General features: G+C 39.8%; 1 long non-coding RNA gene across 2 annotated transcripts in view; it reads right to left on the bottom strand.

Moving 5' to 3' along the window:
* Positions 1-352: 352 nt before the first annotated feature.
* Positions 353-6000, bottom strand: part of LOC122233161 — a 205785-nt gene continuing 200137 nt past the window's right edge. For both annotated transcript variants that reach the window (XR_006210642.1, XR_006210643.1), the window contains exon 3: positions 353-409. This is a non-coding gene — a long non-coding RNA (uncharacterized LOC122233161). The remainder of the gene's footprint in view (positions 410-6000) is intronic.

Raw genomic sequence — 6000 nt, 5'->3', positions numbered from 1 at the left:
AAACTGCCCCCTTTCCAAGTACCAGTGACTTACTTAAGTTATACCAAGTTTCTACATAAACTTGATATTTCAGGAAAGCAAATAATATTACTAATATAAAAGTAAAACTTATAAACTATAATGTAGCACCACTATATACTAGGCATTATCCAAAAACATTTACATGCATTAACCGCTTTAATTCTCACCACAGCCTATCAGGCAGGTATTATTATAACGCCCATTTTATAAATAAGGAAACTGAATCATACAGTGGTTAAGTGCCCAACGTCCCATAGCAGGTAAGGGAAAAACTTGCATTCACTGAAGAATATGTGATTCTTGAGGGTGTTCCTGACCATTGTTGCTACTTACTTATAAAGCAAAAGTTGTCCAAATATTTCCATCCAGCAAAAATAGTAATATTTACCTAGGACAAAAATGCAACAGGGCAATTATAAAAATCATTTTGTAAGTATTTAAAAAAACAACCAAATTTGCATTATCCTTTTGCCAGTGATGTTATTATACTTGAGAGATTTTTCAGAAATAATTAATCCACATCTATTTTATTCTGTGAAACACGGTTACTTTTAGCCATGTATGGCTTTGCTTTACCAAAAATCATTGGACACCATTTTACGACCACTGTCATTTATTAATCTTGTCTTCAAATAATTCATGACTATTTCCAAGACTATAATCTATCTTCAAAAAAGTAAAGGTTGGGGACCACCAATAACACCCAAAATAATAGTGCCATGTTTCACGCATCATATATTTACATGGCACCTGGGGTGTGAAAAGCACCATGGATGCTGTTGGGGACACTGAAGTGAATAATGACTTCCTAAAGTCATTATGTATTGTCACCTCCTTTAATCCAAAGAGGTCATATTTTATTGGTCTCAGCAGGCCTAGATGATTATTATATATGGTGTTAGTGATATAAAAGCAATAATAGCATGGAAATAGGGTATGTGTGCTAGCAGGGGGGTGGGCAGCGGGGTTGGTACTTACTTACAGTGAAGAACAGAACAAGAATATCAGGAAGGCCTTCCCAACAAGACACTGCCAGGGATGAATTTTGAATGATGCACAGGACTTGGCCAAGCCAAGACAAGAAAGTCAGCTCACAGACTGGCATACCACGTGTGTAAAAGGCATGCAGGCCAAAAGTAGTCTGGTGATTTGCGGGAATCCTAAAGAATTAGGCCACAGGACAGAACACCGAAACAATGACAGAGAAGCAGGCTGGCCAGTCCACAGAGAGCCTCGTGTGAGAAGTTTCAGCTCCTGAACCTTGGTGAGACAACCGGCAACCCCTAAGGTGGTAGGTGGAAGAATGCCACAAAAGGGCTTCCATTCTGGAGAAATAATTCTAGTAGCAGGATGAAAAAGAAAAGAAAATGATGATCAGGGGATAAGACTGGAAAATAGGGGCAGGGGGTGTTTGGAGGCTATGGAGGCAAATCCAACCAACAATGATGAAGGTGATTCTGAAGGCACTTCAAAGAATTACCAGAATGTGTTGAGAAACAGCAGCCCTATCAACGAATGTGGAGATTGCCCCTGAAGAGTACTTCCAAGAATCTGGAACTCATTTAGAAGTGTGTGTAGGCATTTTTGCATGTGTGGCAAAGAGTGGTTTTCCAAACAATAGTCCCTGAATAGAAAATTTACTCCTTGGAATGCGCATGATACCTATTGTCACAGAGACCACTTTCTCTACACCCTTTAAGAAAGAAGCTACTTCATCCTGAGAATCCCTTTGTAAGCTCTTCTGTTTCTTAAGAAGATGCACACAGAGCCCCAGAGGTTGGTAGAGTGGGATGGTCTCTTTTATCTCATCCAGATTCCACTGAGAGGCACCTGACATCTACTCCAGAGCAATGGCAAGAACTGAATTGAATTGACTTCCGCCCCACCCCACACTATTCCAGTCAAACTGCAGCGCAAGCCCGCTCTATAAACCTGCTCAGTGCTGCTCCTGATTAACATTCACATCTTTCCCAGCCTCATTATCTCGCCCAGATGTTTCGTGACTGCCCCTTTAAAGCATCTCTGTCTATATTTTATTTACATTTGTTCAGCAATATTGATGCTTAATGAATAAACGCACTAAACTGTCAGTACTGGAGACTAATTAAATCTATGTATGAGCCTGAGAAGCTGATTGAAAAATTTGCAGTAACTAAACTGGGTTTAAATAAACACTTTAGTGTAGTGCTTTAATTACACTTTAGTTTGTAATGTAATTTTTGGCTGTTTAAACTATGATTTAGGCTGAGCTAATTACAAATGATTTTCTGCTCTGTAATTAATAATAACAAAATTGTAATTAGACAGCTGCTCTGGATCAGGGAGACAGTTTGTGTGAGCTGGCTCAGGATGTTCGGTCTGGCAGAGACACAAGGAGAGCACTTGGGGATTGGGGCAGCCTGCACCTCTATGAGGTTCGTTGTGAAAGACCAAGGCCAGAGTATCTTGGTGAGTCTCTTAGTCCCAGCTGATGCCAGGGAAAAGTCTCTAATTTGTTATAGACTAAGCATCCACAGACATTCTTTGTCCGAAAACAACAGTTTTGAGGCAACACTGATGATAATCTCTGTTCCTTCCTAACTGTAGCTTTGAACTCATCCACCTTTGCTTTTCATCAGAGATTAAACCACATGATACCAGCATGTTTTCCTACACCAAGTGATCATGATAATAATGACTGTCATCTGTTAGACTTTGTTCTGGTTTTATTTGCTATATAGCAAACCATCCCAAACTTTAGATCATAAGCAAGTATCTCGTTGTGGCCAAAGATTCTATGGGTCACGAATTTGTACAGGGTGCAGTGAACATGCCTTGTCTCTGCTTCGTGATGTCTGGGGAGTCAGCTGAGAAGACTGGGGGCAGGGCAAGGGTTGCAATCATTTGGAAGCATCTTCACTCAGCATCTACACCTGGCCTATTGATGGGATCAACACATCATCGAAACAGAGTAGCCTCAGGGTAGTTGGGCTTCCTACATGGTAGCTCAAGGATCTCAGGAGCGTGTTCCAGAAAACAAGGCAGAATCTGCATTGCTTTTCATGGCCTAGCTTTGAACTATCATAGCATCACATCTGCCATATACTGTATTGGTTGAAGTAGTCACAAGCCCACTCAGATACAAGGGCAAAGGGTTCTCGATGAAGAGTAGCAAGGCCACAAGGCATAGGAGATGCTACATACCCATCTTTAGAAAATGCAATCTGGCACATACTTGTATAGTTTTTGAAGCACATTTGTTACATAACTTGATATTTCAGCTATACTGATATAGTCGGGACAGTAAATAATACCTCCAATTCACAAACTGAGGCCTATGAAAATATAGAATTAACATGTGGCCTTTTAGCATGTGGCCTAGTGGGATAAGAACCCAAGTCGAGACCCTCTATATTTGTGACTGCTAACCAGAGTGACGTAAAAAGAAAGCTCTAGTTCTCAGTCTCTAAACATAGACTTCATTTTGAGTAATTTTGCTCTGCCCATTTGTCTCTTCCTAGCGCATTTTTGCTTCCAGACCTCTGTTCTTTTCCTTGCTGCCCCCGCTCCATTTTTGTCCTCCCATCGCCTTCCTCACATGTGGTATTCCATGACTGCATCAAAACATGATGCTCTTGGTCAGATGTCAACTGAGCTGACCAAAGTGAAGTGATCCTTGGCAAATTTATTCTGGGAATTGGGTGCAGTGACAGTCTTAGATATAAAACAAAGCAGAACAAAACTTCTAACCTCTCTCCCTAGCCCCTTCCCCTCCCATCTCTGTCTCCATCTCTCTCTCTCTCTCTCTCTCTCTCTCTCTCTCTCTCTCTCTCTCTCACACACACACACACACACACACACACACACACACACACCACCTATAAGTGAGGAATGAAATTTCTCAAGCAAGAGATACAGCTTTTTGGAAGTAATGGTGCTGAGTCAGTCAGGGGTTATAGAAGCCTATGCCTTCCTTGCCTAATAGATCTCACTATTAACACACATACAGTTATGATTAATTGAAGGCCATATATAATTAAGTACCAAAATGAATGGGGAAATGGCTATACAAATTCTGGTAGACAGATACCAATGAGAAAAGGAAAAAAGAGCAGGTTTGATGGAGAAGTAGGATCAGATTTGCATCTTATACTGCTTGATTTGAATATGGGAGACTACAGAGGACAATACTTGCATGGAAAGGAAACCAACATCAGTTGAGAACAAAAAGGAGAAAGCAAGCATGTACAGTAAATATTTTAACACTATTTATAATGGCAGAAACTGAAAACAGTTCAAATGTGCAACCATAACAGTACAGATGTTTAAAGAAGTAATTCTAAAAATAAATTCATGCGTATCTCTTTAATATAATATTCTCTAGGTATTCCTTCCTTATTGGTGAGGAAGGAGGTCCAAACTATATTATTCATCCAAAAGAGCATAAAACAACAGGTATATGTGGTATGATTTCATTAAATAAAAGAAATATAAAAAGATATAAATACTAGGATCACACCCAATATCATTTTAATACATAATATGAAATTTTATATTATATATAACATTTGGCATGCATCCTAATACTGATAATATTTATACCAAATATCATAGTTATATACATAATATATACCAAATACAAATACTAGGATATATACCAAGTATAACTTATATAAATATTATATAATTAGTTCATATTTGGTATATATCTTCATATTCAGAAAATATTCCATAATATATATTTATTATATGTTAATGTATCCTAGATGGTAGATTAGGGATTAGCTTTCTGTCCTTTATATTTTCTAGGGTTTTTTAATTAGAATTTATTATTTTAATAATCAGGGGGCAGAAAGTATAACCTTTTAAAAAGGCAGTTTCAGGGGCGCCTGGGTGGCTCAGTCAGTTAGGCATCCGACTTCGGCTCAGGCCCTGATCTCACGGATTGTGAGTTCGAGCCCCGCATCAGGCTCTGTGCTGACAGCTCGGAGCCTGGAGCCCGCTTCGGATTCTATGTCTCCCTCCCTCTTTGCTCCTCCCTTGCTCACACGCTGTCTCAATCTCAAAAATAAATAAAGATTTTTAAAAAAATTTTTTAAATAAAATAAAATAATAAAATAAAATAAAAAGGCAGTTTCAGTGCACCTGGATGGTTCAGTTGGTAAAGTGTCTGACTTCACCTCAGGTCATGATCTCACAGTTGATGAGTTTGAGCCCCACCTCAGGCTCTGTGCTGAGAACTGAAGTCTGGACCCTGCTTCGGATTCTGTGTCTCCCTTACTCTCTGCCTTCCCCTGCTTGTGCTCTCTCTCTCTCTCTTAAAACTAAATACACATTAGGGGCGCCTGGGTGGCACAGTCGGTTAAGCGTCCGACTTCAGCCAGGTCACGATCTCGCGGTCCGTGAGTTCGAGCCCCGCGTCAGGCTCTGGGCTGATGGCTCGGAGCCTGGAGCCTGTTTCCGATTCTGTGTCTCCCTCTCTCTCTGCCCCTCCCCCGTTCATGCTCTGTCTCTCTCTGTCCCAAAAATAAATAAAAAACGTTGAAAAAAAAATTAAAAAAAAAAAAAAAAAAAAACTAAATACACATTAAAATGAGATGAACTAAAATTAAAAAAAAAATAAATTAAATAAAATAAAAAGGTAGTTTCAATAACATAATTAGAATGGAAGAGTTTTTATATGGTACTATTTGAAGACAGTGTACAAAGTCTCACCATTTGAGTAGTCTGACATAAAAGGAAATGAGGATATGGAACCACAGCATACTCAAGCAAATATTTCATTTCCCAGTTTAAGGAGGACTATACATCTTTGGGGGAAAAAAAACTAGTTGAGGGGCTCTTGGGTGGCTCAGCTGGTTAAGCATCTGACTCTGGATTTCGGCTCAGGTCCTGATCTCACAGTTCTTGAGTGGGAGCCCTGCATTGGGCTGATAGTGCAGAGCCTGCTTGGGACTCTCTCTCCCCCTCTCTTTCTCTGCCCCTCCCCTACTCTGTCTC

Source organism: Panthera tigris, chromosome D4 (genome assembly GCF_018350195.1).
Source record: "Panthera tigris isolate Pti1 chromosome D4, P.tigris_Pti1_mat1.1, whole genome shotgun sequence".
Lineage (NCBI taxonomy): Eukaryota > Metazoa > Chordata > Mammalia > Carnivora > Felidae > Panthera > Panthera tigris.
Note: the sequence above shows the minus strand (reverse complement) of the source record. Positions and strands in the feature narration are given on the sequence as shown.